The sequence below is a fragment of the Phascolarctos cinereus genome, unplaced genomic scaffold (assembly GCF_003287225.1).
Source record: "Phascolarctos cinereus isolate Bilbo 61053 unplaced genomic scaffold, phaCin_HiC Scaffold_7;HRSCAF=346, whole genome shotgun sequence".
NCBI classification, from domain to species: Eukaryota; Metazoa; Chordata; class Mammalia; order Diprotodontia; family Phascolarctidae; genus Phascolarctos; species Phascolarctos cinereus.
Genome location: NW_027556180.1, coordinates 196,921,561 through 196,934,213, shown reverse-complemented (window position 1 = coordinate 196,934,213; position 12,653 = coordinate 196,921,561). Strand labels below are relative to the sequence as shown.

Below are 12,653 nucleotides of genomic sequence, written 5' to 3'. Positions count from 1 at the left end.
TCTATTTCTAAGATAGGGTTATTGAAGCACTCTACTTCCTCTTCTGTTAAATTGGGCAGTTTATATTTTTGTAAATATTCATTCATTTCGCTGAGGTGGTCAATTTTGCTGACATATAATTGGGAAAAATAATTTCTAATGATTGCTTTAATTTTATCTACATATTTCATCTTACAGTTTTTCACATTTCATCTTACAGATATGGAGGACAGTCAGAGAAAGTGTCCAGAACCTGAAAGATGGAGTGTCTTATTTGTGGAACAGCAAGGTGGCCAGTGTCGTCAAATGGAAGCATGTATGGTAGGGAGTAAGGTATAAGAAGACTGGAATGGGGGAGGAAAGGTGGGACAGAGAGATTATGAAGAACTTTGAACTCTAAGCAGAGGATTTTGTATTTGATCCTAAAAGTGATAGGGAGCCACTGGCATATGAGGTTGACATAGCTGGATTTTTTCCACTCATTCCTTCATTCTTTCTTTTTCTACCTTCCTCCAATCTTATCTCCCCATATCTACCATCCCTAAAAATTTCATTAGTTCACAAAAGCATACCAAACTTTTAGATATGGGAGGAATCTGTTGCCATCTAGTTTATCCTTTTCCTTACAAATAAAAAAAAAACTGAGACCCAAAGAAATAAAGGTCATACAGTTATTTAGTAGCTAAACTAGGACTAGAACCCTTCTCACTCATTTATTCAAAAGCAGTTTATTATGTGAAAAATATTATGCTAAATGCTTAGAAATGTAAAGATAATTAAAACATTGTATCTACCCTGGTGGACTTTACAAACTAGGGAAGTCCTCCATGCTTTGATGGACATATGATTTCATTAATGTGGGCATTCTTTTTTTTTTTAATGTGGGCATTACTTTACACAGTACTATATGGTTTCATCCTTTAAGATTGTTATTCATGTACTTCTACCAGTCCTTCAAAGAGGATATACGCAATCCTGGGAATTCCCTTCACACCTCTGCTTCTAACTTTACAAAATTCAATCACATCTCAACTGCTTTCTCACCCTGGAAGCTCCCTCAGGATTTGGGGCTTTTACCATACTGGCTCTCTTCTTCCACTAATAAGTTGCTCTGGGACATCCATTTTGAGCATAGGCTCAGGCTTGCTAAGCTTCATTCCCTTACTGGCTGTGCTTTTCATTTTTTTGTTTTTTGGCTTCAGCATCTTACCTCAGTTATAGCCTCACACTGGAACCTCTCTTAGCACCTGGGACCTCCTCATCCTTGAATATCCATCCTCCCATGCTGACTTATCTCCCTAGAATATCCCCCTTCTATTAGAGAGGTCCTCTTGATGAGGTCTTGAGGTTTAGGGGTGGTGGGACCCTGAGGTCATGAAACATGGGCCCTGTCTGAATGAATTCAACCCAAATCCTCTTTCAGCCAGAGAAAAAGTTTAGTAGAGATAGATCATGAAAGTCTCAGAGTTTAAACGGGAGCCAGGGTGGATCTTATATACATTAAAGTAACTTTGGGTGACCAGAGGAGGGGCTAGGAAAAGGGTCTAGGTGATTTAGGGAGAGTTCTGATTGGAATGTCTGAGAGATTGAATGGGAAAAGATAATGAAACTGGGATGAGAATGTCCAGGAGGTTGATAAGAATAGACAATGAAGGGAACTGGTAGGAAGAAGTTTGAAAGGCATCTGAATAAGATCAAAGTGTGGGGGCTAGGGCTTTGAAAGGGAGATAGGGAGACTGGATAAGGAACTCACTGCCAGAGTGAGATCAAGAAAAGTTGAAGAGTTTTCTGAGGCCATAGACAAATAGGACCCAGATTTTTTGGGGGCAAAGGGTGAAGGTCTTGGCTTGGGCCCATATCCCATCACTCCCAGTGCCTTTGAGATTAGTCTAAGCTGGCTAACCTTCATACTCTTTCTGGATCAGCTTTTGGCTTTCAGTACTTTAACCTCCCCTATATCTTCCACATGTACACACACATTTTTCAACTTCTTTTTTGTGAGTTGTCTTCCCCAATTAGAATATAAGTTCTTTGAGAGCAGGGACTGTCTTTCTTTTTCATTTTATTTGTATCTCTAGTACACAATGCCTGACACATGGTAAGTACTTAATAAAGCTTGTTACCTGCCTGCCTTCCTTCCACTGTTTCTTCAACTTAGTTGATATCAATGAAACACTTGGGCTGCTTACTTGTTATTCTTTTCTTTTGCTATACTCCTACCTAATTTCCTGATCATGTATACCCTTGATGTCATCATATAATAATGCTGTTTAAATTCAAGATATCACTGATAACATGATGCAGTCTGCTTATACCCACCATGATATACATTATTATTGCATTGCCAGGAGAATGGTAACAAAAATGCTGGTTTTGTCATAAGAAATAGACCGAGAGCATCAAAAGCATTACATAATTCCATTATATAATCTAAGATACTCTCATGCCATTCAAAAATCTGTCCTATATTCAGGACATGTCCAAAGGCATTTGTACTGTTGGTTTAATTCAATGTGATACCACTTACATTGTATGCCGTAATCTCAGTAATATGCCAAAATCTCATGTATCTTACTTTTTTTTCCTATTTTGATTGTAAAATCAATTTTTAGGGCTAGTAGATAGTATATACTTCAAGTAGATATTGATGAAATTGATGAGGTCTAGAGATTTAGGGGTGCTGGAACCCCAAAATCAGAACAAGCAGATCCTGCTCAAAAGAATTAGACCCAAGCCTTCTATCAGCCAAAGACAAGGTTTATTAGAACATCTGTCATATTGGGCAGACTCTTAAGGAGACTGAACATTAGAGAGCTATTGGCTAGATTGTAAGAATCTGAGCAGTGGCTAGATTTTAGGAATCTGAGCCCCTTAATGGAGAGAAGATGGACCTTATGTACAGAAAGACTGTGGGAGGGATCTAGGAGTGGCCAAGTAGTTTGGGGTGACTGGAGAAGGGGTCTAAGGAAGATCTGAATGGGGCACAGCCAGTAAGCTGTGGTAAACAGAACACCTGGGACCTGGACCTCTTGGCCAAGGGAGAATGGAGCCTAGCTAGGATTAAGGGTGGGACATGGCCAGGCGCCATAAGGAGGTGTGGAGAGCTAGGCTAGATTAAGGGTGGTGTAGACACAATGGAAGGCCAGTTGATGAGATTATAGTCTCAGGAAATGCCAGAGATTCCATGTGGGAAAGTTCAGGGTGTCCGCTTTTTGGGGTTTAGCTTCCATCCTCATGAAAATCAACACAGTCATTTGCAAATGGGAACATCTGAAGAGCTTCATCATCTATAAGAGCCTCCCCTTCTATGTTGGCTTGGGGTTAAAAGTCTATGAGAATATTTTATAGGCATATGTCTTCTTGTTTATTGCCTTATTTGGCATTAATAATTTAAAGGTGCATAAACAAAATTATTTCTATTGTTACATCTATCAAGGAGTCTCATAGGATCATAAAACAATCTTATTTCAGAAAAACCTCATATCTAAAAAATTCAGGAAATTCTGCTTATGTCTAAAAAAATGTGTGTTTCTATTAGGCTCAGGAGAGCCTACTACTTTCCTTTACCTAGTCAAATGTATTTTCTAAATTAACAAACAAAACAAGGATTTTGTATCTCCCCAATTTTATTTCTCTGAGATTGTGAGATTCTCCTCTGACCACTGCTTGATTGTGAAGAGGATGTGATGATAAAAACAATATTTCCTGGCCATTGGAGCCTGATTTGCTTTCCCTAAAACCCAATCCAGGAAAACAAGGTTAGTTTTCCATAAGCTATTCTTGGCAGGTCTAATGGGCTAATACTTAGGCCATAGATGTAGATTCCTGCTGTCTTAAGTTAAAAAAAAATTCCGAGCATGAGGAGTCACATGCTCTTCCCCCTGCCTGCTAACTGGCAGAGTATGACTAACACAAATTCAGGAAAACTATACTTGAGTCAATGCTTTATTCTCACTGAATATCTTTTTCCTGCTATATCGAAGTAAATCTCTTTTGGTCACCCGGTATGAGTGTTCAATTTCTTTCTAATTTCAAATTTAAACTAACAGAAGAGCCTGAGTCAGGCCTGGCTTATTACAGAGCCTAACTATTAACTTGTCATAGTTTTATTTTTTTTCATGACTATTATTTTCATATAGATCATTTCCATTTGGTAAAGATGAGAAAGGATAGGTCAGTAATTACCAATGTGTTTGTGGTTAACTTAAGAGAAATAGTGATTGTTGTATTTGACTTTTTGCAATCTTTCTTTTTCAGAGCTCTCTTGGAGACAAATGAACTTGAAAATAAACTGAACCTTTAAAATTATGTCACCTCCAGCACCAGTTCTTTCTGTAGGAATTTGGAGTAATCCAGCGCCATGTTTTGACTTTATAGACTTGAAAATAATCTTATACTTTTAAAAAAATCCACTAAGGTACCAAGACACCAGAATCCAAATGTTCGCTGTCATTCCTGATGAAAATACATAGGTGGAGACACATCGACAAATCTGTTATGTTTTATAGCTATCTACCTTCCAACTTCCATCTATGTTTAAATAGTCTACATTTCTAAAGATTCAGACACAGAAAGAATCACAAAAATGGTTAATAAAAGTAAATAAGGATTGTTTTTAGACCATACTCACTTTTTCTCTTAAGAAGGGTAGCATGTTCCTGCCCCACCCTACCATGACTAACTGACCACAGACCTGATTATTAAATACCTTGGTTGAGAGAAAGATGAACAAAATGTAGGAGTCAAACTCAGTGGACTTGAAGCTATGTTTTATACTTTGAAATTCTTCAAAGAAACTTTATCCAGGATTTTTTAACCACTAAAAGAGACCAGGATAAACAACACTATTCAAGGTCAATCTGTATTTTAAAATCTGATAACAAAAGCCTTTCACTTTTCTGTGATATAGCTTAGTAACTGTGCAGTTGATAATTTGCATCTCTGCTTGGGGGAAGCAAAAGAAAATAAAGAATCCACAGCAAAGCAGATTCTCAGTTGCAAAAGTTGTGAATAGAATAGTTGTGAAATATAAAGTTTCAGAGCTGGAAGGACCTTGGAGCATGTCTAGTTCAACACCCTCATTTTACCAAAGAGGAAACTGAATAAGGAGCTTTCTGCAGAGACATGGAAATATCAGCAAGGCTATGAAGATGGGCAGAACAAGAAAAACAAAACAACAAAACCAACAAATGCCTGCCATGAAAAGCAGGAGTGTGAGTAATAACTAATTGTATATATTTAGAAGAATGTAGAATGGGAAAAGCAAAGTGTAGTGGATTTCTGTGTTCTTATTTTTTGGAGTATAGTGACCACAGTCTTAGAAACAATCTGTGTGTGTGTGTGTGTGTTGTGTGTGTGTGTGTGTGTGTGTGTGTGCGCGTGCATGCGCGTGTCTGTCTGTCTGTTTCTGTGTCTGTTTATGTCTGTCTCTCAATCTTTATCTCTCAAACTCTGTCTCTGTCTCTGTCTCTCTTCCCAATCAAGAGTTTCAATACACTCATTTTTTTAAAATGATGGTTCATATGTCTGGAAAAAAAATGTTTTTACTGCTTTTCTCTATGGTATAAGGTTTATAGCTCCCTGTAAAGTTACAGAAAATGTATATCACCTATCACACTTTTTTTTTTACCCCTTCGAAACAAGTCAGCCAGAATCTACATTCTAAATGTGGAAAGAAGAGGTTCATTCGCCAACAATGAACAAAATAAAAGTGATATATAGGCAAGAAAGAGAGGAAAGGAGGAAATAGATGAGGACCTCCCAGTAGGAATGATAAGATGCCTCTGGGCAGCTGCTCCCTGTAGAAGGCAAAAGACCTTGCTGAGGATACCATACTAATGTATGGCATAGTCCATGGCTTTACATTTTTATCTTTGCCTTATTAATTGGCTTTGACTTCCTACCAGATTAAAACAGAAAGGCAGCAGAATTTTTTTTTCATAGCAAGTCAAAATGTGATTTCTTTTAAGCACTTTCTGACCTGTTCATAAGCTTTACAAATTACCTCAATAATTAAACTTGACAATGATTACCTTCATTCTTTCAATAAGTATTAAAGGAAATAATTCCTTCCAGAACCACTTTGCAAGGAATAAACTGATGTAGATAATGATGATTTAATGATTGGTTAGTATCTCCAACTAGGAAATACTACAAATTAGGCATATAATCAATGTTAAGTACACATATTAGTAAGAACAAACTCTAGCCAGGCAATAAACTCTTAAGTCTTGTCTTTGCATCACCCCGGACACTTGGTACCAAGTTTTAGTTAGTCAATAAGCATTTGTTTAGAGTGAATTATATGCCAGGCCTTGTACTAATCACTTGGGACACAAAAAAGGCAAAAAGCAAAAGCAAAACAAAACAAAAGCAAGAAAGTTCCTGTTCTTGAGGAATGTACGCTCCAATGGAGGAGATGTGCAAATCTCTCTCTCTCTTTCTGTACACAAACACACACACACACACATACACACACATAAGATATATAGTAGATGAAGGAAATCTGAAAGAAGCATTAGCAGCTAGGTATATATGTTTGGTGAAGTAGTTGGACAGAGCAGGAAAACTTTCCAGGAAAGATTACATACAGCAGATACTTAATAATTATTTAATTGTTGAATATACTTGAAAGGCTCTCTGTTTTGTTATAATTAAGGATGGGGAAAATATCTCAAGTAACACAAAAAGTTAATTTAGGTGGGTCAAACTATACCTTTTGAGATTTAGCTTATCCAAACACTAAATTGCACTAAATTAAATTGCACCAAATTACAGTATTTGGATCTAATCACACAAAATGTCATAAAATTTATAAATGATATATAAACAAGAGGTTTAATATGAGCCCCGTAATTCTCTATGTAGAATTTCCATTGGTCAAAATACAGCATTAAAGCAATATAGCATGAAAGGCTTCTCTGGGACAGATACACATGAAAAAAAAAAGATAGGAAGGTAAACTAGGAGGGTAGAGAACATCAACAGTAATTATAATTACTAATATTTATCTAGCAGTTACTACCTGCCAAGCACTTTACAATTACTAAATATTTTATAATTATTATCCCATTTAATCTTCACAACTCTGGGGGGGGGGAGGTACTATTTTTGTTCCCATTTTACTTGTCGTTTCAGACTCTTTGTGACCCCATTTGGGGTTTTCTTAGCAAAGATACTGGAATTGTTGCAAAGGTACTGCAATAATTTGACATTTCTTTCTCTAGCAAATTTTTACAGATGAGAAAATGGAGTCAAAGAGGGTTAAGTGACTTGTCCAGCACCACACAGATAGTAAGTATCTGAGGCTGGATTTGAACTTAGGCTTTCCTGAGTTCCACTGTACCACCTAGCTACTCTTGCCCCCATTTTACCATGACTGCTACTGTTACTTCTCCCACTACTACTGATTGTTAACATTTATATAGTATTTACTGTGTGCCAGACACTGTGCTAAGCACTTCACATTTAATTTGATCCTCACAACAATTCTGGGAGGTAGGTGCTATTGTTATTCCCATTTTGTCAGTACTACTACTCCTATTATATGGGGAAGCTAGGTGGCACACTGGATAGAGCACTGGGCCTTAAGTCAGGAAAACCTTTGTTCAGATTTGGACCCAGACACTCACTAGCTGTGTGAACTTGGACAAGTCACTTAACCTCTATTTGCCTTGGTTTACTCATCTGTAAAAAACAGATAATAATAGCACCTACCTCCCCATATTGTTGTGAGTATCAAAGGAGATATTTATAAATCACTTAGAACAGTGTTTGGCACAGAGGAGGTGCTATATAAATGTTAACTGTGATGATGATGATGATGATGATGATGATGATGATGATGATGATGATTATGTTTAGCTGAAAATTAGAGTCCAACAACCACTAGAGTTACACCCAACTGAGCTTATAAAGGCAATGCCTAGAGGAGATACCATCAGACCATGAGAGCAATGTGGCAGTAAGGCTACCTGCACAGTAGTCACCAGGAACTATATACCCAGTCATTACTGGAAGACCAACAAGGACAAGTAGATCCCCACAGAACAACTTGCTTAGCCGAGATGACACACCCAGGCCCAATGACAGTAGCACAATAACTTGTCCAGAAGACATCAGTAGTTTTGTAGCATCAGAGTTGTGAGTTGCCCTTCCACACATGTTCCCCACATCTTGAACCCTTATGTGTGATCTCTGTGCATATTCATTATCCTTCTAGTGGGACATACATTTGTCAGAGAGTAGGCCTTATGTTTAAAGAGGGTGGTAGTATTCAATTGCTAATCTTCCTACTATCCTTTCTGGTATAGTGGATGGATTACCATACCTGAAATCAGCAAGACTAGATGCAAATCCCAATTCAACAGTTACTTTCATAGTTTAGAGATGGAAGAGATAGTAGCTATGTGACCATGGGCAAACAACTTAACCTCCTCACTTTTTGTTGTTGTTGTTGTTGTTGTTGTTGTTGTTTGCATGCTTGAGTGTAAAATGACAGCATTGCATTTGATGATGTCTCAGATCCCTTTAAGCTTTGAATCTGTGAATCTATTTCTTTAATAGCATTGTTTTTCATTAGTTTTGTCCTATAACTAGTCATAGAAAAAATAAACTTGGGGTAGGGTTTTGTGACTTATTTTGAGTGGAGGTGGAACCATAGAGTTTTGTACACTGAACTTGCAATAACTATTTTGGGATCCCCACATGGGAGGAGGTCGTGTTCTAAATGTTATATGAAATTTCATTAAAATGAATATTTGTGTGTCACAGTTGATATAATTAACAACTAAGTTAATTTACATGCCTTAGTAGTTTCTTTTTTGATGTATCTATTGTTTTCAAGATAATAATCCATTTTTGTGAAATATACTTAAGTTCTCACTTTAAGGGTCTTACTGGTGTTTATCATAACCACCACCACCCTCCAGGCTTCATTAGACACTTGTCATGAGTTGCAGTGGTGCTTTACCTACTTGATGAACAAAAACTAGGCTATGTTCATTTGAAACATAGACAGGACCTACGCTAATCACAGGTGAATGGTGCAGTCCACTTGATATCATAGGGCTTGACTTCAGAGATAGAAGGACCTTAGAGGTCATATACAAGTTCTATTAGTCTGAATAATGAATCTCATGAAGTGGTCTCATTCTTGAAAATGTGGTTATCTAAAATATGGTAATTGGTTTCCCCAATGGAAATGCACAATACAAATTCAAATAATTCAACCACTTGACTAAATTCATTATTCACACTAATTGGGATGCAGCCATAGCCCAACCTCTTCATTTGTGAAGTGTAGAAACTGAGGTCTAAGCAACTTGCCCAATGTTACACAGATGGAGCCAGGATTTGAACCTAGATGCTCCATAGCATATATCCAAGGCCATTTCCATTGAACATGCTCCCAAATGTTAGTTCTACCAATTAGTATTTGACCTTGGGCAAGATAAAACTGTGTTTTTCAGTTTCCTTACCTGTAAAATGAAGAGTTGTACTAGATTTTTAATAGAGCTATGACTTTAATAATTACAACTCATATGGATATAATGATTTTAAGGTAACAATGTTCTTGCCATTAAATTGCTATAAGGTAAGCAGTACAAATATTATTCCCATCTTACAGATAAAGAAATTGAGAGATTAAATGATACAGCAAGATCATACAGTTGGTAAGTGTCAGAGCCAAGATTTAAGCCCAAATTTCCAGGCTCTGAGTACCATACTTTTGCCATTATACAATGAGATCTCATACTTTCCCTGACTGATAGAATCTGCCACTGGCACAATCTTTAAGGACCCAGGGTCACCTCTATCCCACAATGCAGCACTGAAATAAGGCTATATGAAATATACCCTCTCTAAGTATCACTGTGTATATTGTTCCAAAAGAAGAAGAAGAAGAAGAAGAAGAAGAAGAAGAAGAAGAAGAAGAAGAAGAAGAAGAAGAAATAAGACATTTTTATCAAGTAGAGATATTATATGGTGAGTGGAGCTCATTATAGCAATTTAAACACACACACACACACACACATATATATATGTATGTATTCTTTCACCACAAAAGTCTGTCTGATTCTCTGCTCCCAGTTTCATAGGGTTTAATATCAAACACCCAAAGCTTCAGGGAAGACGAAACTTTTCTTCTGATGCAATTGTCTTTGGTGACTGAACTTATTAAGACCAGGGAAGAAGTTTTATGTCTTCTTACTGTCTTTTCAGCCAAAGAAGCTACAGTAGCAAAATGAACTTAAAACTGATTAAACTGTAGAACAGGGCCCTGTGCAATTTCTCATCTTGTCTATTTGCTTCATTAGAAAATTATTACAACCCTAACTTTAGCTGCAGAGCAAAGCTTAAATCTTCACTAGGTCATAGATCTCTTTCCATGCAGACATTGTAGTTATAGCCTTCAGTTTTGGATTTTGTTGTTGTTGTTGTTGTTGTTGTTGTTGTTGTTTCTTTGTCTTCCCAACACTTAGTACGGTGTCTAGCATATACTAAGTGCTTAATAAATGTTTGCTGACTGACTTTGCATTTACATCTTTGGAGTCATTGTGTATATTTTCTCCCCTTGGGTCCAAACATTTCACTTTGCATCAGCTCACATGTCTTCCCCAACTTTTCTGTATTCATCATTCATGTACCACAATTAATTTTGCTTTTCCCAAATGGAATGGTGTCTGCTTTGATTCTAGTTCTTTGCTAACTATAGAATGTATCACTACAAATCTTTGGTATATACAGGGTCTTTCTTTTTATCATTGACCTTTTTATTTTATTTATTTACTTTTTTTGCAAGGCAATTGGGGTTAAGTGACTTGCCCAGGGTCACACAGCTAGTAGGTGTTAAGTGTCTGAGGTTGGATTTGAACTCAGGTCCTCCTGACTCGAGGGTCAGTGCTCTATCCACTGCATCACCTAGCTTGCCCCTTCATTGACCTTTTTAAAATATTTGCCTAGGGCAACTAGGTGGTACAGTAGATAAAGCTCAGGCCTTGGAGTCAGGAGGACCTAAATTCAAATCTGGGTTCAGACACTTAACACCTAACTGTGTGACCCTGAGCAAGTCACTTAACCCCAATTGCCTCCCAAAAAGGAAAAAAGAAAAAGATATGCCTAACAGTGGATCAAAAAGTATGGTCTCAGTAATCACTTTCTTATCATAATTCTAAATTGCTTTCCAGAATGGTTATACCAATTTACAATTCCGACAAAAAGGCATTAATTTCTGCAACTCCTTCAGCATTGACTCTTCCTATTTTTTTCATCTTTGCATACTGAGTTGATGTGAGATGAAACCTCAGAGCTGTTTTAATATGCATATTTCTTCTTATCAGGGTTTTAAAGTAGTTTTTATCTGGTGATTAATGGTTCGTAATTTTTCCTTTAAGAATATTTTAACCATAGTCCTTCAATCAATTATCCCTGGGGGTGGGGACTTTTAGTCAATTAATTGCTTATATGTCTGGAATATCACATGCTTATAAGAGATATTTGATACAAATTTTCCAAGTTAAATATTTCCTTTCTTATCCTAGTTGCTTTGATTGTGTTCATGCAAACATTTCTCAATTTCATATTAACCTAAATGATCAACTTCAGCTTTTGGAATTGTCTCTACGTGTATTTAGGAATTTACCCCCTATGGAATTATAGTTATGAAAGACAGTTGATCTATTTATTTTCTGTTTTGCTTTTATAATATGACTTTTAATATTCACATCACATATCCATTTTGAGTTTACTGTGATATTTGGTGTAATATATGATGTAAATTTAATTTCTCCTGTACTGTTCTTCTGATGATTTTTGTTAAATAAGGATTTATTGGTTTTTTTAGTTAAATTAAAAAAGATTATTGCCTATTCTGTTCTATTGATCTACTATTCTATTTTTAACTGAGTACCAAACAGTTCTGATAATAACTTCTTTATAGTATTACTTGAGATCTGGAGGTAATTTACTATTTTTTATCACTTTCTCTTAATATGCTAGATAATTCTTTCCTCCAAATAAATTTTGTTGACATTTTGTCATTCCCTTAGTGGTTTGTTTAGCATAGCACTAAATCTGCTCATTAATTTAGGTGGTTATGTCATTTTTATTTTGTTAGCATGACCCAGCTATGAAAACTGAGTATCTCCCTAAATGCATAAGTCACTCTTTATTTCTTCAAGGAGAATTTTACATCTGTACAGGTCTTGAGTATGCTTTGGTAAATCAGTGCATTTTGTAGTTATTTTGATGGAACTTCCCTTTCAACTATTGTTTTCTTTATTTTTTTTTAATTACCACTTAGGAAAGGTATTTATTTTTCTGGGTTTATACTAAATCTTGCTAATTTATTGAACCTGTTAATTTTTTCAGTTCATTTCTTTGCTAGTTCTCTATCAATAAATAAGAATAATTTCATCTCTTCTATTATTACACTTTTAATTTCTTTCTCTTATTTCATTGCTATTGCTAGCATTTCTGGAATTATGTCAGAGAACCATAGGGAAATAGAGAATTTTTACTGTACCTATGCATTTACTGGAAAAATATCTGTTTCCTTATTATATATATTCTAATTTTTGTTTTGTTTTTAGACAAATACTACAAACATTAAAAAAAGGCCTTTGAATGTCTATACTTCGTAAGATATTGCACTTTGTTAAAGTAATTTTCTT

The 12,653-nt window shown here is 36.2% G+C and overlaps 1 long non-coding RNA gene across 1 annotated transcript; it reads left to right on the top strand.

Moving 5' to 3' along the window:
• The first annotated feature begins 202 nt into the window (after nt 1–202).
• On the top strand, nt 203–10,522 carry LOC144454806 (uncharacterized). The gene is made up of 2 exons (XR_013483356.1): nt 203–300; nt 4,237–10,522. It is a non-coding gene; the product is annotated as an uncharacterized LOC144454806 (long non-coding RNA).
• The last annotated feature ends 2,131 nt before the right edge of the window (nt 10,523–12,653 follow it).